The 24,134-nt window shown below is 46.4% G+C and overlaps 1 long non-coding RNA gene across 1 annotated transcript; it reads right to left on the bottom strand.

The window, feature by feature from the left end:
- Positions 1 to 823: 823 nt before the first annotated feature.
- Positions 824 to 18,949, bottom strand: LOC123618128 (uncharacterized). Its single transcript, XR_006726531.2, has 4 exons — positions 18,757 to 18,949; positions 15,475 to 15,634; positions 10,227 to 10,461; positions 824 to 1,040 (listed from the first exon to the last, which is right to left on the bottom strand). It is a non-coding gene; the product is annotated as an uncharacterized LOC123618128 (long non-coding RNA).
- Positions 18,950 to 24,134: the final 5,185 nt, after the last annotated feature.

The following is a 24,134-nucleotide window of genomic DNA, read 5'->3' as shown; positions in this document are numbered from 1 at the left end:
AGAATGAATATGTTTATACTATCAGTGCTTTCCATCTGGGAACACACCATGTCTGCCTGTTTATTCAGGACTTTTAAAACTCTTTCATTAACAGTTTAAATTTTTCTTCATAAGACTTTTTCACAATTCTTTTCAAGCTGTTTTATTATACAAGAGCAGACAACTTCTCTGTCAAAGTGCTGTAAAGGTTTCCAGTTACCTGCTCTCAATTCCTGTACTAACCTCACAGTGACCAGAACAGGTCTGCGGACCACACCGTGGGAAGCAGTGATTTAGACTTCCCTGAGCCTCAGTCTCCTCTTGGCTGGGACAGGAAGCAGTCCCCTTCCAGAGGATTATTGTGAGGGAGGGCTCAGCAGGGCTCAGCGGATCTCTGAGGGCACAGGGCATGGAGCACAGCGCGGGTACAGAGCAGGCCCCCCCAACTGAGGGAGGCCCCACCCCACGCGCCTCCCTGGGGCCCCTGTGGGAGGCACCTCTGCTCTGCCCCACAACCCCCAGGCCCCTAGAAGGTCCTCCTCACCTCCAATCTCCCCTTCCCAGCAATGGCCTGACTCTCCCCTTTTCCAGTGTAAGCCCTCAGCTTCCCTTTAGTGGGGGCGGCCCCTTCTCCTTTCCAGCCATTCACTGTGGGCGGATGGGAGCTGAAGGCCCCCGGCTGAGGCGAGCATCTTCCTTAGTCCTCCTGCCGCAGCAAAGCAGAGGAGTGACTCCTCAGTGACTCTGTTAGGGATAGAGACCCCCAAACTGGAAAGCACCCCAAATGTGTGGGTCCTTGTCCATCAATGGAGAAAGAATTCTCAGTAGAGGCAGAGGGACAAAGTGAAAAAAAAAAGAACTGCTTTTATTTCTCAGAGAGGAAAACACTGGAGCAGGGAGCGTCAGCCTGGTAGCTGGTGGAGACAGCCCCCTGCCCACATCAGGCTGCAGGAGAATGATCAGAAGACTCTGCCATCGTGATCTTCCCTCCAGGCCGGTGGGGCCAGTCGTCTTCCCCTATTGGCTCTTTCCTCCCATGGAGCTCAGCCCTAAACCTGAAACTTCAGGGGGAGAAAGAGAACAAGGAAAGAGATACTGGGGTATGTCCTTGGGACTAATGCAGCAATTGTAAATCATAAATCGTCCTACAGTACTATGTCATTGGAATTAAGGAGCCACCTGTGGGATAAGATAAGTGTCCTGCCTTTCATCAGCCTGGCACTTTCTTTCCCTCGTTAATCGGCCAGGGTCAGTAAGCCTGCCGAGTCATCTCTCTCACCTCCACCTGAGGACCCACGACCATCTGCAAGTCGATGGAGATTGGGGTGAGAGATGTAGCTCCTTCCTGGATGTGATGTGACTCCAAGGTATGAGAACTTCGGCACAGAAGCTCCTTGACCACCAGCCTGTTTCTGATGCCTACCCCAATCCTTCTCTTGTTCGGTGTCTTTCGCTGTGGCATTTCTGCCTCTTCTGCTCCATTATACAGGCTGTACCATCTCCGTGGCCTTCTTCCTCTGGTACATCCTCAGAGCCATCTTTCCCCCTTCCCTCCCTCATCCTGTCAAACCTTCTTTAATTATTAGTTGTCACTCTGGGCACCCAGGAAGAATCAACTCAATTTTTTTTACATGCAATGCCCCCCCATGTTTGATCCCTCCCAGTGAGACGCTGTTGTGAGTGCTGCTGCCAGCCTCAGTCCCACCCCAGCCTCAGTCCCTATCCAGCCTCAGTCCCACCCCAGCCTCAGTCCCACCCCAGCCTCAGTCCCACCCCGGCCTCAGTCCCATCCCAGCCTCAGTCCCTACCCCAGCCTCAGCTGCAACCCAACCGCCTCTCATGTCCCCTCCTCTTCTCTTGCTTGGAGGCTGCCTGGCCCCACCTGCATGCCTCTATAGGCTGGTGCTTAGGTGTGGCTGCAGCTATGTTAAAATGTGTATGTAGATGAGAAAATTGGGAGTGAAAAAAAGTGTTAAGGTGAAGAAGATGGGTTGTATGTGATTTCCCACCCTTTAAGTAAGACTTCCTGTAACATTTGTGTATTGCATTTGTCTGAAAAAATAAAAAGGAAGGGAGGGGAGGGTACAGCTTAAGTGGTAGAGCACATGCTTAGCATGCATGAGTTCCTGGGTTCAATCCCTGGTAACTCCTCTAAAAATAAATAAATAAAAAGACCTAATTACCTCCCCCAACAAAAAATAAAAATAAAAAGGGAAAAAGGAAGGAAGAAGGGCGAGGAGAGGAGGGGAGGGAAGGAGAGAGAGGAGGAGGAGGGAGGAGAGGCAGAGAAAGTGCACCTCCCACCTGCAGGCATTTTGGACACTGGCTTGGTGGTGAGCACAGTTGTGCCTCCTCCCGCCCCCTCCCTCCACTCCGGTCCTCAGCCGTCCCCTCCCCCTCTGTACTATGTCAGTCTGAGTGCCCAGTAGAATAGAGCACGAGTGATAACATGTCACTTCTGAGATTAGGTTATAAAAGCCACTACAGCTTCTGCCTGGTTGCTCTCTCTCTCAGATCACTCACTCTGGGGGAAGCCATCAGCCTTGTTGTTGAGCAGCTGTAGCCCACACGGCAAGGAGCCTCCAGCCAGCAGTCCCCTGAGTGAGCTTGGAAGCCTTTAACTGACTGTCACCCACGCTGACAACTCAGCTGCAACCTCCCAAGAGGCCCTGAGCCACAAAAACCTAGCTCAGTCTCTCCAGATTTCTGACCTGCAGAAACTGTGAAATAATGAATGTCTGTTGTTTTAACTTCCACTTCCACGAAGTTTTGGAGTAATTCGTTATGCAGTAGTGGGTAACTAATATACTCCTCTTTTTCTTTCTAAGGCATTTCCTCTAGTTAATCTTTTGCATGTCTAATTCTGTCATGGCATCAGCTTTTCAAAGACTGAAACAACACAGGCATAAACAGATGACAATTAAAAACAGCCAGCCCTTATTGAACAGGTAGCCGTGATGGACACTTCTAATCACATAGCATTTTAGTTAATCCTTGCAACAATCCTGTGAGATACTATCATTGTCCCCATTTTATAGATGAGGAAACTGAGACACAGCAATGTTAACTCTTAAATGTGGAGAGAAAACCTAGAATAACAGACGGAGCTGTGGTTACCGCAGGGGATTCTAGTTCTGGCTCAGCTGTGAGACTCTGGACAAGCTGTTTCACCTCTCTGGGCCTCAATTTCTTCATGTCTACCATGAGGGTACTGAAATAACTGGTCTTGGAGGTCCCTTTTAAGGATAACAATAAGGTATCCCTAGGATTCTGAGAGTTAGACTGATAAAACTAACATGTAACAGGTAAGATCATACACACACACATGTACACGTGTACGTATACAAGTATCTGTGACCCAAGGTCAACTGGAGTCATCCTTTCCTTGGAGTCTAGTAATGAGGTTGGATCAAGCCCCATCCCACCTCCCTCAAGTTCAATGCTCCTCCCAGACACTGAGAACGCTTTGGTGCTCAGGGGATGGAGGAGACGGTCTTGTGCCAGCCCCCCTACCCCTTGACACCCTGCTCCAATTTCCTGCCTGGCGGCTTCTTGGGCTCCACCCTGTACAAGGCAGTTCTGCTTTTCTGTCTGTCCCTGTGCCAAGCCAAATGTGAGACAGAGCCTTCCTCTCCTTGATCCTAGCCCCGTGTCCACCCCCATGAGGCACCTCCCTCCGGTAGAACACTGACTGTGGTCTCCAGGTCGCTGGCCACACTGCACAGCAAGCAGCTGCCTGTCACAAAGGGGCAGGCAGTCTTCTTGTCACTCGCCCCAGGCCTGCCCCCAGCCTCACTGCCCCTGCCACCCAGGCCTCCCCTTCTTGCTGCACAGAGTTGCCAGATAAAACACAGGATGTTCCATTAAATTTGAATTTCACATGCACAACAAATAATCTTTAGTATAAGTATGTCCCAAATACCATATGAGATATATTTGAAAATTATCTGTTATTCATGTGAAATTCAAATTTTACTGAATGCTCTATATTTTTATTTGTGAAATCTGGCTTCCTCTCCTTTTCCAAGGCTTCTCCTCACCCCTTCTTCTAAGATTACCCCTACAATCCAGATTCTGTTCACTGTGTAAGTCAGAGCAATTCTTGTCTCCCCAGGTGTCATCCCCAAACTCAGCCCAGGTTCATGCCTGCATTTCTGAATTCCTCATGGACATCTGCTTTTTTATTAGCTCAGTGCACCTGCAGTTTATGTTTTTTTTCTTGAATTCCTTCAACCTGGTTCTTCTAAACAGGACTTTCATCCTCTGTTGCTGGTATAGAAGTCATCTTAAACACAAAAAGGCCTCCCAAGCTATCATCAGGGTATAGAAGGGCTGTCAGAGCCCTGACAATGCAAATAACACAGATAAAGAAAGCAGAGGCTGATCAACAAGGAGAACAAGAAAGTGCGCCCAGGAGCTGAGCCAGGTGGGGCAGCCTGATGGAAAGGGAGAGGCCCTGGGGACAGGAGCCCAGCTCGGCACTTCCCCGAAACCGTACCTGACAGTAGCCCAGCATTAGCCATCTAGCGTGTTAGGTAGTGTGGGGAAAACAGTTTCATGGTCAAATAAGTTTGGAAAATCTCTTGTAAAATTGTTCATTTCAGAGCTTTGACTAGGCCAACATACATAGTGAATTTCCAGGGTAGGGGTGAAGTATGCAGCCTTTTTCAAACTTACTTGACTTTATGAGTCATTTGTTTGGGAAAATTGTTCATGCAAGAGTGTTCTGCTTTGGGAAATGCAGCCTTACACTTCCCTCCTGCTTAATTTTGATTCCAGGCATACCAAGCTACTTAATTTACGTTTCCAGAGACCCAGAAGTTGTGAAGGAAATACCCTGTTATCAGACACAAGTGTTCTAATCCTTGCAAAGGGAAAGCCCCTGCTGAAGACAAACAGACCAGAAGAGGGGAGAATAAATTAAAAGGCCTCAAGCATTCAGCCAGTTTGGGAGTTCTATCTTAAATTTTCAGTTAACTTACTGGCACTCTGGTTTATATGTCAAGTGTCCTCTAGTGGATGTGGTTGGCAGGAGTCATTTCCCCAGAGGCTGAGGCTCGGACAAGACCTCACTCTTGGCTACTGGACCGAGAGGATGGGCTCCACCAAAGTGGCCGGTAGGCTCCTTGTCACCTCCCATGGAGCACCTCCCAACTCTAGAATGATGGGCTTTAGGAAATGTGGATATTTCATAAATGTTAAATTTGCTGAGGGCCAAAGGGATCATCACGGGTTGGCCACCTTAGCATGGGCAAAAGGCCAGCTAGTGGCCTGAGGTGCATGAAGGAGGAGAGAAGAGAGAAAAGGGAGAAGGATGACAAGAGGGGAGATTAGTCAGGGAGATGCCTGATTAGACACAGACTGGAGGTTTGGTAGGTGCCCAATCCTGCAGGGCGGTGGGGAGAGGAGAGTTGTGAGAAACAGGAGGGCAGAGGAAACAGGCTGCTGCAGGCTGGGTTTCAGAGCAGTTTGAGGCTAAACCCAGGAGGACAAGCCAGACGGAGACACCATCTTAGCCTGGGAAGCCCGAGAGATGGCTGTGGGTCTGCACAGCCATGGTGAAGCTCTGCAGTGCTGGACAGAGCATGAAGGTCATCCCTAGGGGAGGCACATGGTCTGAGCTCTCACCTGGGGAGACGGGGCAGGCAGGTGGTGAGGGGCTGCCTGGGGTGCTGGGTGATGGCAAGAAAGCTCTGGGAGCTGAGAACTCAGAGCCTCCCATCCCCTATCTTCCCTTTCATCAGTGACTGCCCTGGTCCTGCTCCTCTGACCCAACCTGGTTGTAAGAAAAGAGGGAGCTTCTTGTGGGCCTGTGGAGACCAGCAAGAGTCCTCCCTTGGGGACTCCCCTACGTCGTCCTCACCTCTGCCAGGATACCATGCAGCGGAATCCATTTCCTCTGCCTGGCCCAGGGACCTGAGTTCACAGCCGCTTCCTCCCTGCCTGTGACATTCCTACCTTGCACCCCATTCTCCACCCAGTTCTCATAACAGCCCAGATTGAAACTGAATTTGAAACATTCTTTTACTTCCTTGTTCCTCTTGGCACTGGGGTCACTGCTGCCCAGGCCAAGCACCCTCCAGGATCAAGGATCCACCCAAGCAGACTCAGAGTCCGACAGTGTCAGAGCTGGAAGAAACTGTAGCCATGGACTAGTCCAACCTCATTTCACAGATAGGAAACCAAGGTGCAGAGTGGGAGAAGCTGCCCAAGGTCACACAGTGGTGAGGCTGCCCAGGTTTTGGTATCTTCATGACCTCCTTGAACAAAAGCAGTACCCACACAGAAGACCCCTGTGGTCAAAATCTAGAGCTCATTTCACCCAGCCTCCTGCCTGTGAGGGATCAGTAACAACAGAGCTCGCTGCTATCTCATAACCTCTGGGACGGGCAAGGACCACCCTGGCTGCCCATTGACAAATCCAGTCCTGTTCCCTCACTGGGCCCTGGAGTCACATTTTTCTACTCACTGACTTAACATAGGCCATCAAGGAAATGACATAAATCTAAAGAAAAAGGTAAAATGAGGTAAGCTCAAAATTGTCAAAAAGATGAATTTATTCAGGAATAGCAGAGGAATTGTAATTCGGGACATGCATGGGCAGGAAGGTAAAGAGAGGAGAATTCAGTTAGAGTCTGCTAAAATGAAAAACAATAATAAATGGAGACCAGCTTTGAAAATTCCCTGAGCAGACAAAACCAGTACAGTCATATAAAAAAAAGCTCAATTCAGCTCATTTTGTGAGACCAACCTGACTTGGATCATTTCTTTATGCCTCTGGAAACCATAAGCAAAATTTCCCAAGATTGATATGAAGCAACTCTTCATCATTTAAGAAAATTCCAATATTATCAGTTTTCTGTAAATGAGGTATTTACAAAAAAATCTGTCTCTCAATGCTTAAATTTCGTTTTCCATTTTATATCCCCAGGTTCCATCTTAGATTAAAATTCTTTCACATTTTCCTCTTTTGACCAAGATCTTTCACAGAAAGCATTGCTGATCAATTATGTTATTCAGGTTTGTTTGTTAATTTTTGTCTAAGGTATAGTTCTCTAAAGGTAGATTGTATTGTATTTTCTGTGGAGCTGAAGAGGGTTGCCCTCAGGTGTCTTTTCCCATGAAGCTGAGGAAGACCATCCTCGGGTGGTTTGTCCCACAAAAAAAGGGAAATGGTATGGAATTTCACTGACCTCATTTAAATAACAAAAGGATTGAAAAATGAAGAATCTCAGTTGTGTCCCTCTAAGTTATATAGTTTAGTTTTCATGGTCAGTTGAATTCCAGAAAGCCTTCAAAGAGAAAAGAATTTTATTTTGTATGTGCATTTGAGAAGGAGACATTTGTTTACTAACAGACAGCAGAAATTTAAATTAAAAGATTAAACTAAGGACCAAATCTCAATGACAGCTGTTGATTGAAAAATACTTCTCAACCAGTTTTTCCTACTGCCTTCTGGCAGCCTGATATTGTCTTTCATTATTTTTAGTTATTGTGTTGTTTTCTCAACATAAAAATAGCATTCTTCTCCAAGGAGGGCACAGGTTCTCCTTTCTAAGTAGTGAGGAGATTTAGGGTCTGCAGTTTTGTAGGACTGCTTCTGCAAGGTTTGTCCATATTCAGAAGCTTAGACAGAAGCACTGAAAGTGGCAGATGTAATTATGGAAAGATTATGAATTGCTTTTTCAAGGTCTGCTACTCCAATCCAAACTAAAAAGGCTCTGGGGAAAGTAAGCACCAAACCTTTTCTATCTACTATAGGGTCACACGTAGGCATCCACCCAAAAGGATAACCTTCCTAGTTCCAACATGTCCTTTTAAGATGATAGGAGGAAGTCCCCCGATCAAGTAGAAGGAAGAGTTTTTCTAATTTTAACAATAGGGGTGAGGGCAATGATCCCATAATGTCTTTTCCAATTAAGGGGAAGTGTAGAACATACGTTTCTTCCACATAAAAATAAATACCTAGTGTCTTCTAAGAATAAGGCATAGTTGGGTCCCTTTACTCAGATTCTTTTCCCTGGAATGAAAGAGGGGGTTTTATAATCAGAAATATAGTCATCTTTATCAGTTTATTCATTCTTATGTAATTAATTCTTGTTTTGCTTGATCTTGGGTTAGCAGCTTTATGAATCAGTGTTTCATAAAAGTTTTAGAAATTCTTACCCAGCTCAGTGTTATGATTGTAAAGTCATCAGAAACCTGCATTTTAGAGTACTTGTCAGAGTCTTTCCCATGGATCTCTTTGAAGATGGTGAGTGACAAAAGACTTAAAAACAGCCATTGTTAAATATCTGGTGAGAGCTCACATACACACAAGATGATGCAATTAACAAGTAAATTTGGTTATTTTTATGATATGTAATATTTTAAGGTAATAGCTGGAATTATGACTGATAACACTATACCAGGACATATTGTAGAATGGGAAACGGTCTCTGTGTTTCCTTGGATCCCCATCATTGAGATGAGTTTGAGCCTTGACCCTTGGGAAGCTGTAATCATCTAAACCTTTTAAGTTTGTAGCAGTCCCTTTTCCATGGCCAGGTTGTTTACCATCATGACAGAGTATGGTAGGAAGAGTTTGCTTGGGAGATTCCACTAGTTGGCCTTAGTGATTTAGATTTTATTTGCCCTTCTTTTAGAATCATTTTCTAGGGCATAGGCTAATTGGTTAGCTAGATTGACAAGATCAGGGGTAGATATTGTTTCCCATTCTATGTGGGTTCTCTTGACTAACAGAAGTAGGTCTCTGTTTAAATAATTTATAAACATTAAATTAAAGGTCACCCTAGTGGATTCAATGTCTACAGGGAGTCCAGAATTTTCTTTAAAAATAGTTTGAAGCCTGCTGTAGTAATTATGAATAGATTTGGCAGGCTTTGGGGTGCATGCATGAATTTTGTTCTAGTCTACCACTTTAGGGAAAGTCCTTGGAATGGCAAGATGCAACCTTTTGGCTATGGTACCAGCTTGGTCATATAAAAGAGCTGGTGGTTGACTTACTTGGAATTCTAAAGATGGTTCAGGGCTTTCTCAACTAGCAGTTTTCATCCAAGGCTGGGCTTAACTTTCTCCAGTAAGCATGTGGACTAATGGATAAAGATCAGAGAAGTCAGGCTGATAAAGTTGAATTGCAATACTGAATTCTTCAGCAAATCTATGAGGATCCACAGTGACTTTGGGAAAATCTTTTACTGTAGCTCTAAATTCAGCTTTGGTCCATGGGACTTAAGAAATTAAGGTTTAGCAGGATCCTCAGAAGGCCTAACTTTACAAAAGAGAATTTTAGCAGGTACAGTTGGTTAGGTTACAGCACTAGAGAAGAAAGGAGCTCAGATAAAGGAAGGGGTTGGAAGAAGGCAAAGGTGGTAGAGAAGGTGGAGCAGTGAGATTATGGGAAACCTTGGCTGGTGCTGCCGAGGAAGAGGCCTCAAATGCTTTTTAAAAATCTCCTTTCAGTTGTTTATTTGCTTTTGTTAACTTAGAAATAGTATTTTGTAAAGAGGCAGTTTTAGAATTCTGAATCCTTTAGAAGCCTCTCATTACCAATTAAAATAGCTATTCCATTCTGATTATTTAGTTCTCTTGCCTCAGCCTTCTAATTTAGTCCATAGAAAAACAAGTTTGGGGAGATCTAAAGTTCCTCAAATGGCCCTTGAAGTTCTAAGTCATCTTTAGTAAGGTTGGTCCATTTAGTCAAAAATGCACATAAGGAAAAACCATAATTTTTTTTAATGTAAACCCAGCCGGGGTGTTTCAAGGAAGGCCACCCTTAGACCATTCAGATGACTGGGATCACATATCTCAGAGGGTTTCTTGAAAGCAAAAGAAAATTCCTTAATAGTCTGAAGGGGGTTGTTTCAGGGTGAGAGCTGTGTTTGGTTTCACAGAGTGCCTTTCATGGGATTCTCTTTATTTTTTTTTTCCTGACTGATGGCCTTTTGCCCTAGTTGTTCGACCCGTAACCAGGTGTCCCGTGTTGCACGGAAATTGCAGGCAACCTAATGTCAATCTGGCCTATCCATGACCAGTTTATGCTCTCATGGGAGTCTTGCTCTGAAAACAAAGTTTCTCATCAGGAGGTGGGAAGTACTCTTAGTAGTGTTTATTTGTTTGACCCATACCCACTGATTATTTACTTATTTATTTACTCATTCATTCATTCATTTTTGCTCTCAAGAATCCCAAAGGAATTATACCAAAATTCTAGCATGCTCCCAATAAGAAAACAAATGACTACTCACCAAAAAGGACAAATCCTTTAAACAGATTCCAAATAAAGTCATAAAGTCGGAGAGCTCAACCAAAGGGAGGGAGCTCAGAATCCAAGAGGAGACTCACCAAACTGCAAGTCATGAACAACTCATGGAAGTGATGAGCACAAGGGGTTCAGTGCAGGCACCTTGCTCAATTCCAAGAGTCATTGTCCTTTGAGGTCATTTCCTTTGAATCCAATTTCTGATGCCAAGGAATATTAACCTAAATAAAAAGATAAAATGAGGCAAGCTCAAAATTGTCAAAAAGATGAGTTTATTCCAGAATAGCAGAAGAACTGCAATTAAAAACATGCAAACTAGCAGCACTATTTACAATAGCCAAGACATGGAAACAACCTAAACGTCCATCGACAGATGACTGGATAAAGAAGTTGTGGTATATTTATACAATGGAATACTATTCAGCCATAAAATGACAACATAATGCCATTTGCAGCAACATGAATGTCCCTGGAGAATGTCATTCTAAGTGAAGTAAGCTAGAAAGAGGAAGAAAAATACCATATGATATCACTTATATATGGAATCTAAAAAAGAAGAAGAAGAAGAAGAGGACAAATGAACTTAAATATAAAACAGAAACAGACTGATAGACATAGAATACGAACTTGTGGTTGCCAGAGGGGAGGAAGGTGGGAAGGGACAGGCTGGGAGTTTGAGATTTGTAGATACTGACAGGTATATATAGAATAGATAAACAAATATATACTATATAACACAGGGAATTATATTCAAGATCTTGTAGTAGCTCATGGTGAAAAAGAATATGAAAACGAATATATGTATATTCATGTATGACTAAAATTGGGCTGTACACCAGAAATTGACACGACATTGTAAAATGACTATAACTCAATAAAAAAAAAACATGCAAACTGTAGCAAGCTACATTTAAGTCTGCTGAGGGGTTGGGGTAGCCTGTGTTTATGGGCAGGGAATGTATAGAGAGGATTCAGTTAGAGTCTCCTGAAATAAAAAACAGAGACCAGCTTTGAAAATTCCCCAAGCAGATGCAACCAGTCCAGTTATACAACAGAGCTCAAGTCAGTTCATTTTGTGAGACCATTTCTTCTTTATGCCTATGGAAACCATAAGCAGAATTTCTCAAGGTTGATATGAAGTCACCCCTGAGCAACTCCCTATCATTTAAGAAAATACCAATATTACCAGTTTCTGTTAATGAGGCATTTATGAAAAATCAGTCTGTCAGTTTTTAAGTTTTGTTTCCCTTAAGTTATATCCTCAGGTTCCATTGTAGATTGAAATACTTTCACAGCACCTTCGCTTAGGGGAGCCTCAGTGTAATCATTGGGGAAAGAAGGAGAATGATTCTGGTCGACCCTCCCCACAGCAGTACACTATGTGTAAGGTCAAAATGAGATTCAGATGCAAAAGCACTTGGGTTGGGACTATGTGAGGCCCCCGCAAGGTAATGGGGAAAGGAGACCAGCATCGTGACTCAGCTAAGGTCAGTGGCTCTGTGGCTGCCTTGCCTCACCCACCTCTGAGCCACGCAAATTCTGGCTGACACCATTCCCTCACCTGGAGGGTCCTTCCTGCAGCCCTCAGTGCACCCATATGACTCCATCTTCCTTTTAGGAAGAGATAGTGTCCCTCTGGTTTAGGAATCAAAACTGTGTTCAGATCTGTGCCAGCCAGCCTGCTGCATGGTTTTGGTCTCAACAGCTCCACTCCACTTAGAATAAGTCCTAGATCCTTCAAATGGCTGATAAGACCTACATCTGTACTCCTTGAAGTGAGAGTCCTTTTCTGGCCACCTTCCTCAGCCTCACTTGGGGAAATAAATAAAAATGCAGGTGTTCTGGCTGAGGCTCAGTGGAGGGTGGGCTCCAGAGCTGGCCTTGGAAACAGCTCCCCCAGGAGATCCTTATGCCCATAGAGTTTGATTACCTGAAGGACCTGACTCCTACCCAGCTCTCTAGACTTGTTTCACTCATCCTTCCCCCTCAGCCCCAATCCCTCTGGCCTTCTTTCAGATCCCTGATTAGGCCCAGTTTCTACCTACCTCAGGGCCACATGCCTCCTTCCTGGGCACAAAGCCTGGCACCCCAACTCTGCCCCCGACGTGGGACAGAGGAGGGTTGGCCTGCATTCCTCCCAGTGCCCTCACTCCCACCCCTGATGGGCTTGTCAGGAAGATTCCAGGGCAGAAAGGCCCTTCAAAGTCCTGCCTCTTGGGCCAGGCACAGCCATTTGTCATCTGCGATGGGTCCTCTCACCAGCCCTCAAACCCCACCTGCCTTTCCTACCTTGACCTCTCCACCAGGATACTCTGTCACTGTGGGAAGACACTGAGTAGCAAGAGTGAAAAGCTGTGGAGAGAGACAGACCTGCACTCTAATTCTGGCTCTGGTCCATGTTTGCTGCAAAATCCTGGACGAGTTACTAAACCTCTGAGCTACTCAGAGACATAGAGGTAGTTATCTGCATGCAAATAATTTACTTACATGTATGAGGTGCAACAGCCAATACGCTGTTGTTAATGAACAAAAGCAAAACAGGATTTTTAAAAGAGGGGAGAGAAGAAAATTTGCCTGGGAGCAGTGATTTTGTTTTTATTTTTATATATTCTTTGTCAATTGATAAGTAGGTGGCTGGGTGAGGGGCCCATTTAGGCAATCAGTCCTGACCAGGCTGGCTGGCCCTTGGAAGGCAGCAATTTTCATTGTTTACAGATTCTCTGGGAAGCTTGAGAGTTTAGCGTGTGGTACAGAGGAGGACAGACTCTGTGAGGTTCCCCGTGCCCCTCCCTTAGACTGGGTCCTCATCACTTTCTCATGGGAATCTCTGCTAGTAACTACCTCCCGGGGTTAGAATTGAGAAGGTTTTATGGGTCAGTTCCTGTAAACGTTAGAGCAGCGCACGAGAGTCTGCTATAATGCTTGTCTCAGAAATGCTAATTTGTTCCAGTGCGATTGATATATGAGGGAACAGTCTGAACCTACTGCAAATTTTACATTTGCTTATGAATGATGAGAAACGCTAAGTGAAAGCAGAAAACTGCACGCAGCTGAACCGAGCCACTGAGGAATACGAAAAACGCATACATGGCCACTCCGCAGACATCTCCAGCTTCCTCAGTTCACCACATGTGCTATGAGCCACATCCTTCCACATCTGGCATCAGATAATTGATACCCTCCACCCTCCACTATAACACACAGCTGCCACGTCCAGGAGCCAACATCTTTTCCAACACCCGCATTCAGAAGCCAACCTCAAGTCTCTCTCAAGGCCAAGTGCCATACTTATTGTAGTAGTCAGGTATTTCTTAACCATTCAATGTGCAAAACCTTCCTACCATTTTTACTAGGTATATTTTTTATATGTCACTGACAAAGTCTGAGTATTGTGTCCCAACCCCATTTTCCCCATAAGCCCTGTGACTTTTCAGTCCATGATTCTGCAGAGCACTGTGAATTTTAGGAAAGCGTATGTAGTGTTATAGCCAGCACCAGCCATGTAATTTGTGGGGCCTAATGTGAAATGAAAACGTGAGGCCCCTTGTGAAAAAAAATGAAAAAACTAAGAATTTCGAGATGATGGCAGCAGAGCTTTAAACCAAGCCCGGTGCCCTCCTAAGCCTGAGGCCCTGTCTGACCGCACAGGGACATACCCGTGAAGCCAGCTCTGGTTACAGTGGAACTGACTGTGCCAGCAGGTGGTAAGTACTTGATAAATGTTAGTTGTCATTTCTATTGTGGTTTCTTTAATATTTAAGCTATTTTTTTACATTGTAAAGCAGAAATTCTGTAAAGACCCAGGTATTTATTCATCCATTTGACAAATATATATTGAGAATCATTAGGGGTCAGGCACTGTGCTGGGCACAGAGACCTGGGGGAAGGGAGTACAGGGCACTTGAGTGAGTCTCCCCAGTAAACCCAAGGGAGGAGAAAGAGCCAACAAGCTGAGCCAGTCAGACTTGGGGATCCCTCAGTCTTGGATGTTGGGAGATAAATCCCCATTGGTCTCTCACATTTCTGCAAGTCCCAGAAGCAGAGGTACTGGGGGGAGGGTATAGATCAAGTGGTGGAGTGCATTCTCAGCATGCACGAGGTCCTGGGTTCAATCCCCAGTACCTCCTCCAAATATAAATAAATTATTAAACCCAATTACCTCCACCCTCATAAAAACAAAAGAAGCAGAAGTACTGACAGCCTTTTGTTCTACACTATCTTTTCAAGGGTGTTTATAAAGTGTGAACAGCCTTGGAAGACAGAGATAGTGTCTCCCTCAGGGACAAAAGGCAAATGTGTTTGCAGCCCAATATAATAACGATGATGTCTACCTCTGGGGAAAGTTTGGGAAGGTTTTCTTGCAGTCCCTTAAAAAGATTGGGGTTTCCCTAAAGTAAGGGTTCCTCGGCTTTGATGCAAATCCATTGTGTCCCAGAATCCACTTGGGCCTGCCTCTGCATCGCCCTATGGGACTTCGGAGACAAGGGAAGCCAATGTGAACATGAAGGTCAGGTTCCCCACTGCACCTGGAGTCACAAAGTCCTTTGTCTCTGATGCATGAGTTTCCTGTCTTCTGCCTAAATCCATGAAAGTATGGCAGACCCTTCACAGTTTTGGACATCAGGTAGGTCTATCTTTTCAGCTCAGTAAATGGAATGTAAAGTCATGGTGCACAGGCCAGTCCAGGAGGGACCAGGAGGAGAGGCAAGGCTGGGGCTCTGGGCACCTAGGAAACCCCCTAGCAGGAGGGCAGGTGAGGAAGCTATGGTTGGTTTGCCTGGGGGGATAGAAAGAGCCTCAGCAAAGACCTGATGAATAAGCTTCAGTCAAACCCTGAGGCACTGTGAGGACCAGTCAGGCAGAGTGGGAAACACAAGAGATTGCAGCAGGGTGAAGGAAGCCCTGGAGGCAACATGAAGGAGGGCCTCCTCCCCAGCAAGTAGATGTAGGCCACAGTCAGAGCATCGCAAGCCAGGGCAGGAGATGGCAGCAAAGCCGGGGAGGAAGGGTCTGAGGTCTCAAAACACCAGAGGGAAGCTGGGAGTCCCTGGCCAAGGCTATTCCTGCAAAAAGCCCCTCCTCCCTGAGATGAAGACTTTCACATCCTCATCCCCACCCACCTTCTCTCTCTCACTCCCCTCTGCCTCCATCCCAGGCAGAAAACAGAAATACCCACCCAAGGAAACCCCCAAACATAAGTGCCCTCTGCACAAAGCCCCCCTCCCAACCCTCACCTCCCAGCACAGTGAGACAGGAGATGCTGCTCCTTGCAACGCAGGCCCCTGGGATGCTCCTCAGCCTCTTCTCTGCAATTTTCCTCCTTTCTGAGGCTTCCTCCACTCAGGGAAGTCATTCTGGATTCCAGCCAGGTACCCAAAGGATTTCACCTGCATTCTAGAGAATTTGGGTGAGTCAGCTATGAGTACATCTCACATTTCTTAGTGCCTCGCAGGTTGGCAGCATCAAACTACTAACACCTTGTAGGAGCTCTGGTTTCACCACCTCATTTATTCTTGTTACATCCCTCCACCCCCACACCTAGGCTGCATCTACAAGGGCTGGACTCCTGATCTGCCTCAGTCAGAACGAGTTCCTATGTCCCAGGGACTCCACCCACAGTGGCCCTTTCCCATGGTTCAGAAGTTCAAGATCTGGCCTGGATGCCTGAATCAAACCTCGACATTTGCTCAGCACTTCCCTCCTGGCCTCCCCACTTTCTCTTTGCCTTCCTCACCCTCTGCACTCATCTGATGAAAGGCTGTTCTTTGGGCCCTGAGAAGTGTGCAAGAAGTCATTGTTTTGCTTTGTTTAATGCACTGGTCATTTATACAGAAGCGCAGACTCACAGACATGGAGAAAAACACGAGTAAATTTTACCTTTGCTTCTCGTTCTTGCTGAGGGCTGGTGGGGAGGGAAGGCAAGGCTCTAACCAGAGAATAAGGGTTTTGTTTCATGCTCGTTGGTTTGTTCTTTCTTTCTTTCTTTCTTTTTTTTTTAAATTATGGTATCAAATAGTGACAACAGTCATAAAACGTGTCCTAAACACCGTAAAGCAATTGGAATGAAACAACTCCCTTGTTTTCCTGGTGGAAAACTCTATGGTCAAAAATTTCGTCTAAACTCAGGCACGTACATCTCCTGTCTATTTGATATCTTCACCAGAGTATCTCATCGATACCTCCCACTTCAATATGTCCCCAAATGAGAACGACCGTGTGTCTGATTTGCCAGCTACAGGCTCAGTTCATGTCGTTGTCCCAACTGCACCAGTGGTGCCTCCTTTCATTTTTAAATTTGTGCTGGTCTGGACAGTGGTAAATGGTCACCCTACCCAAAAGGAACTCATGTCCTCTCCTCCTGAAACCCCGCTTCATGTCTCCAACTTACTGCTCCACTGGTGTTCCCCTTCTTAGTTACTGGCACCATCATCCTTCCCATGGCTCAAAGTGGAGCAGAAGAATGACCTCTCCCATCAAGCCTGTGGGTTCTATCCCCGAAACCTCCCTCCAACCAAGCACTTCTCCACCTCCCTGACACTGTACTTCTCCATACACCATCATGTCTTGCCTGGGCTAGTCCATGAAGCCTCTTCTCTCATCTCTTTGCCTCTTGTGTTGCTCCTTTGCCACTTGATTCTACCCTCTTTGAACCAAAAGTCTGATCATGTCACTCCTGCTTAAATCCCTGCAGTGGCCTCTCATTGCCCTTGGAGGAGGACAAGTGCCAAAAGGAGTGGCCACAGGGCCGGCCGGGATGAGCCCCATGAACCGTGAGTTTCATGTTCTTAATCCTTTAGGCAAAGTACAATGATCTTTACTCTGCTGGCATAGGTGGGGGATGGGGTGGGTCCTCTGAAAGCTGGTTCCTTGCAGGTATGTGCCTGCTCTTGGCAGAGGGGCAAACTAACCAAGGGCCGTGGCCAAAGTGTCTCAAAGGGACCAGGGGTTTGGGGTTCGGCCGCCCAGACATGTTAAGGGCAATCAGACATTCAGGGGCTCCCCAGGCAATAACAGTTGTGAAAATTTTTAAAGCATTTTCAGAAAGCCAATCTCACACTTGAACTAGGCTAATACAATAAGAATAAAGAATATATACTATTATATTGCATATCACAATAATTTAACAACCATACAATATATGTTAATCACTGTAAGATACTGGAGCCTGTATCTGAACTCCTGACGCACATCTGTGCATCCTGGGCCTGCAGGCTTTCACTACTCCGTGAAACAGTCTAGTGTCAGAACAAAAAAAAAGCCCTCAAAAATATCCTTCCAGGACCCGCCTCTTCCCTGCCCTTGTGTGTTATATTTTTTTAGTAGATGGATTCAGTACGATTGCTTCTGATTCTCAAAACCTCACTCTCACAAACAGGCCTCTCCCTCCCTCCCAGCCTCTGAATCATATTTCTTGACGAATTTATCGACTCCCATAATCACTACATAAAATGAGCTTATCTGCCTATAATTAACATCCATTCACTTGATCTAGTCCAGCTGACCATCTCCTAGTTTACCAGGACACTGGTGGGGACAGTAACCTCACAAGCCCTATGGTCAGGCCTGCCCACCCCTCCTCCCCATCTCTCTTCCAGAGTTATTCATCTAGCAAGAATCATACTATATTCCTCTCACTTCCATGAGCTGGCCTTTCTACCCAGAACAATCCTAGACTCTCACTTAAAACAACTTTTTGGCTCTCTTTCTACGTCCACCTTCCCTGTGGGAGATTCTCACATTTGCTGAGAACCTTCTATGCTCTAAGCTCATAGGAATTATTATTACTATTCCCATTGTTCAGAGGGGGAGACTGAGGTTCAGCTCGGAAGCAGCTTGCCCTTGGTGGTTCCAAAGCCCTTTCCCTTTCCCCCGGAGCACTCAGACTTTCTTCAGGGGCTCAGAGATGGGCCCCACTCACACCCTACTTTCCCGAACAAGCCGGTGACCTCCTCCCTCAGGCTTATCTCGTGGACCTGAGGTCAGGTCCTGGGCAGTTTATTCTGGACTTGGTGTCTCATGACGAAAGCAATCTCTAGATGCCAGAAGCTGAAACTCATTTCCTTGAAAACTTTATCTTGCAGTCCCTGTAGCAATGTAGGGAGCAGGCTTGTTCATCCTAAACCTCTGGCTTCTTCCTCCCACCTGGGTCCCAGCTCCCCAGGGCACCAGGGGGCGTGGGTAGGAACCGAGGGCTGGGAAAGTGAACATTCTAAATGCACCTGAAGAAGTAATTTCAAGGGGGCGGACAAGATAAGAAGTCGCTTTTTCCCATCAACGGAGAGTCTGGGATTGTGTAAGTGAAAGAGAAAATGTCTGGGTTGAGTTCCTTCCCCACCCTTGAGAGCGGTGTGTGTGGGGAGGGTCACTCTAGGGGCTGGGGAGTTGGCTGACAAGCCCAGTTGTGGAATGCCTGAGGACAGGGTAGGGGTAGTTCATTTTTAAGTGTACTGTCCTATCCCTCACCCCTTGCCCACCCTTCTTTTCCACGTTCAGAAGGAAACCAGAAAGTGTGATACCTTCACTCAGCTGTAGCAAGTCCACATTCAAGACAGCAAGGCTGATATCACGGTTGGGGAGGCAGGTGTGGTTGGCTCCAGCGGGGCCCTTCTCCCCTGCTCTCACCACTTCTCTTCAGCCCTCCTGGGCAGTGGAGGGTGGTCTCAGCAGGGCAGGAGGCAGCCAGGCTGGAGCTCCTGGGTCTGCTGACTGTCTCACTCCCCACCCCCCACCCCAGGGAAGTTTGATCAGGGAATTAATCCAGCCCATTTCCCTTGGTCACTCAACCTGGCTTGTGACTCAGTGGTGACGAGGGCAGGCAGTTGGGAATTTCCAGAGCCAGCACAGGGGGAAGTGGGCTCAACTACCAGTCTTCCCTGCAGAGACCAAGTCATCTATTGTAATGATCCATACTTACCTTCTCTTTTTTTCTTCTTCTTCTTCTTCTTCTTTTTTTTTTTTTTTTTTTTTTTTGGTGGGGACAGGTAATCAGGTTCCTTTGTTTATTTATTTATTTTAATGGCGGTAATGGGGATTGAACCCAGGACCTCTTGCATGCTAGGCATGCACTCTACCACTGACCTATACCCTCCCCAATACTTAACTTCTCAAACTTCTTCAAAGAGGTTGTACTGGGTTGAATAAATGTCCATTCCCAAAATCATGTCACTAAAAACCTCAGAATGTGACTTTATTTGGAAATAGAGTCTTTGCAGATGCGATCAATTAAGTTAAACTGAGGTCCTACTGGATTAGCGTGCCCAGTCCTCCAATGACTTTTGTCCTTATAAGAAGAGAAAATAGACGCAGACACACCGGGGAGAAGATGGCCATGTGATGATGGAGGCAGAGATTGAAGGGATGCAGCTGTGAGCCAAGGATGCCAAGAGTGCCAGCAACCACCAGATGTTAGAGAAAGCAAAGGATTCTTCCCTAGAGACTTCGGCAGGAACACGCTTCTGCCAACAACTTGATTTAGGATTTCTGGCCTCCAGAGCTGGGCTAGAATACATTTCTGTTGTATTAAGCCACCAAGTTTGTGGTACTTTGTTACAGCAGCCCTCTGAGACTCATACAAGGAAGTGATCCTCTCGGATTGCCCTCAATGAGCTTGCTCCATTGCCCAACGTATACCCAGACCTCAGGGCCACAAATCTAGAGGGCTTGTCATTAAATGTCCCTCCCCCCATGTCTAGCTCCCTCGAGCTTGTGACCCTGTGAGAGCAGGGGCTGTGTCTTGCTCATCTCAGCATCCCCTGTGCCAGGCAGTGTCCGGCACCCAGTTCACAGAGTAACAGGGCTATTGGAGTGCCAGGCTGACCTTGCGTTCTGCTGCCTCCACTGTACCCCGGGGACTGGGGCTTGCTGGGACTCCCTGGCTCTGCTCTCCTTCCTTCTCCCTGGCCCACCCCTCCAGCTTCAGCAGGTTCCTCTCCCTGGGGACCAGGGGAGGAGAGGACCTCAGTCCCCATCTAGCTTTTGCTCCAGGACTGTTTCCATTTTTAGTTCTGTTCTGACTCACTGGCTAAATTCTCCCACCCCACCCCCTTTCTCTTTCAAATTCCTTCTGGATTCCTTTCTCTAGACTATCACCTGGGCTATGTATCAAGCTCAGGTATTCAAAGGAGAGGCCTGGCAGTGGTCATCACAGATCAAGGCAGGGACCCCACCACCTAGGAAGGCATTCCTGAGGGACTCTACCTGTTTCCCAATCTACCTGCAGAATCCTTAATCCACCCATCATTTTCAGCTCACCCAAGTAATGGTCTCATTTTACTGTTGGTTTTGCCTCTACCATTAGACTGTCAGCATTAGAAATGTAATGAACCCCAGGTATCCAAGAATACACCTACATCCTGTCGACTTAACTAATTCACATTCATTGACTTCCTGCTGTAGGAGAAGGAAGGTCAGAGCAGTGAAGCAAAACTTAAGGAAATGAGCTTAGATATGAAATCATCTCTGCGTTACTTGTCCTAGGAACAAGGAAATAGCCCAAGTGTCAATGGAATTAAATAAATTGAGATGGCAGTCCACTCAATGGAATATTATGCATACTTAAAAAAACATGTACATGAAGTGTTTTGTAACAACAGGAGGAATTGCTTATGTTTAAAGTTACATGGTAGCACAGGGAATTATATTCAATACCTTGTAATGGCCTATAATGAAAAAGAAAATCAAAAGGAATATATATATATATATGTGTCTGTGTGTCTGTGTGTATGTGTGTGTGTATATATATAAACTTTATATATATATGTGTGTGTGTGTTTCTGTGTGTATGTGTGTGTGTATATATATGTATATGTGTGTGTGTGTGTATATATATATATATATATATAAACTGAATCACAGAAATTAACCCAACATTATAAACCGATTATACTTAAAAAAAAATAGTGGTAAAGTCGGAATCCAAATTCATCTATGATATTGATAGATTAAAACTATGCATATGAGTTATTCCTGGAGAAGAGGCTAAAAATCTATCTGTATTGAGAGGTTTTTCAAGCTTATTGATGGTGTGTTTCTTCTCTCTACTCAAGTCTTTTCCGTATCTGCTATAATGAGCATGTGTTACTTCCACAATGGGAAGAAAACAGTGATGGTAAACTTAATTTTAAGACTCTTTAGGGCCTGGCCTGGGCTGGGCTTTCTGTCCGCACCCATGTGGGAGGCCTGTTGGGACCGTGTCTGAGACGGCGGGCCGTCATCATTCGGTCCCCATCATGACAGGGCTTACTGAGTGTGGCCTGTGGACAAGGACTGGGCTAGAGGCAGCCGTTGTGACTGGGGTGCTCTGAGCAGACAGAGCTCAGAGCAGAGCAGCCCTAGAGACATGGGGACAAGGCCTGCGTCTGTGGGACCTGGGATACGCCCTTCTCTCTGGACCTCTTCTGTGGTAGAATGAGGAGGGTGGACTTCATGAGTGCCGAGGTCTCTTCCATTTCTAGAATAGAGGCTGAGATTTTTTTTTCCCCCAGGATTTGAAAAGGGAAGCCTACCCACAGGTCACAAATAGCAAATCTGGGCCTGGATGCTGGGTTTCTGAGTAAGTGCTGCTGCTAACTTCCAGGCCTGCGTTTTCTTCTCCTTAAAGTTGAGTGAAGAATGGATATATTTTGCCTGGGCCTCACGTCAGTACTGCACCCTCACCCCTGCCTGTGCATCAGCACGGCCCCTCCTCCTTGGGGACCCCAGGCTTGGAAGACGTTGCTTGGGTAGGCACTGGCCCCCCTCTGCCTCAGAGGAAAAATGAGAAGGGAACTGAACTCACTGGTGTGAAAATGCAGGACATTTTTAGAGAAAGGGGCTGAGAAACCCAGCCCTGGGAGAATCACAGGGGCCTTTGTGTGGCCCAAACTCCAGGGCCCCTGCTTCCACCACAGCCTGGAGCCAAGACCTCAGGAACAGAGCTTCCTCTTTGTCACTTCGGCTCCCTCCTCCGCGGTGGCCTGACACCAATGCACAGCACACTCCCGTTGCAGGTCCAGTCATGGGGGAGGCCCCCCAACCCGGGCGTCTATCCCATTGGCCTGTATCTTTTGCAGCATGAGAATCTTGTTTTGGCTAGCAAATCATGCACTCCTCCTGGACAGGGACTGTGCATAGCAGGAGCCCACACACCCCCTGGCTGGACAGTGGGGTGTGGAGCAGTGGACAGGGAACTTGGAGTTGTGCAGATCTGGGTTTGAAACCAGGCTAGGACGGTCAGTCTCTGTATCTGTAAAATGGTCATCCTCTTTCACATGAGTGTCTCAGGTTGGGTCCTTCTGGAAGCAAATGCTGAGATGGAGTGAAATGAAAAGATTTATTGGGGAATAACACCCATGAAAGGAAAAAAGAGGAGGCAGGATTGGGCAGGGAAGCCAGCACATCTGGCAAAGCCACGGAGTCCTTGCCGGTTCTGTGGGGTGCTCTGGGGCACAGAGTCCTGTGGGACTGGAACTAGCCAAGTCCTTGCACCCCTGCCATGCTCCATCATTGGCCCAAGGGTCACCACGAGAAGAACGTGGGCTTGGCTTGAAAGTTCAGGTGCACTTGAAGGAGTTGACTGGCGGCTGCCAACTAACCACTCTCCTCATAGCTGGACAGGGAGTCCATTCTTAAAGGCACATCTCCATGTCTGCCTTGGGGAAATAATAGTTCAGCATATAAGCGCCCACCAGTATGTGACAAGCACTCAGTGTGTGTTAATTACCTTCTTTGGCTGTGAAGCCAGGCAGACCTAGCCTCAGATTCCAGCTTTGTGGCTTCCCCTGTGGCCTGGGTGAGTGTGACTTAGGGCAGTTAGCATTCCCCAGTTCCATTTGAGCACCCAACCTGGACTGTGACTCAGCAATGATGAGAGTGCATGTTCGTCTCTCTGAACCCAGTTTTCTCAGATGTGAGACGGGGATAGTGACATATATCTTGCAGGGTTACTGGGACATAGACAGGGCCTGGCACTCTAGTTACAGGTCTTTTAATTCAAGATTTAATAAATGAGGATTAATAAATGTCCAGCTTCCTGCCCCATCTCAGTCTTGGTGTCTTAGGTCTGACCAGGAGTAACTTTATTAGCAGCATAAGGATCTACCAGGACATAAATTATACAGAGGTAAGAGATTTTAACACCCACCCCTCCCAAATAAGAGTTTCCTACTTTGGGTAACTTAGAAGAGAAATCTCCTTTTACAATCTTGAAATCGCTGCCCAGAACCCAGGCTGAGTCTGTTAAAGCTGCGCGTATGTCTTCCTTCCATGTGAAAAGGTCATAATCTTATCCTTGCTCCAGCTTACTTATACCCCAAGTCCAGACTGAGCTCTCTGCCCCTCCCCGCCCCCCACCTCAGAATATCAACCTCAACTTAGTTTCAGATTCCTGCCCCCGGGTAAGCCCAGCAGTCTGTGGGCCTCGGAGTTCTCCACCAGACAGAACTCAGGGTATCCAATCATCTCCTCCTCTCTTACCCTTCTTTGTCCCCATCAGATGCCTTGGGAGGGGAGAAGGAAGGACAAACAGATAAAGAGAGGCATTTGTCACAGAGAGCTAAAAGCATCCCAGCTCTGGAAAATGGGCAAGTTGAGAGGTGGCTGGGCTCAAAGGGAAAGGAGAAGGGGACTGGAGGTGGGCAGGAAGGAGATGAATTAAAGTCACATGTGCCAATGTCCTAAAACCCAAAAAGGACACGGAAAAGACGGCGGTATGCAGATGGGCTAGGGAATGACTTTCCAGACTCCTCCCATCCCCTGCTTCCCTCACTTGTTTCTACCTTCAGGGATGATGTCATGAGGAAATGAGGAGCCAGGTGCCCTCTACATGTGTCTTCACATCTGTTTGAGCTTAATTTAGTCTCATAACCTCTTAGGTAAGTGTTATTTGACGAAGACTTTTGCCTGAGTGAACTTTTGT

The sequence above is a fragment of the Camelus bactrianus genome, chromosome 1, assembly GCF_048773025.1.
Source record: "Camelus bactrianus isolate YW-2024 breed Bactrian camel chromosome 1, ASM4877302v1, whole genome shotgun sequence".
NCBI lineage: Eukaryota > Metazoa > Chordata > Mammalia > Artiodactyla > Camelidae > Camelus > Camelus bactrianus.
Note: the sequence above shows the minus strand (reverse complement) of the source record. Positions and strands in the feature narration are given on the sequence as shown.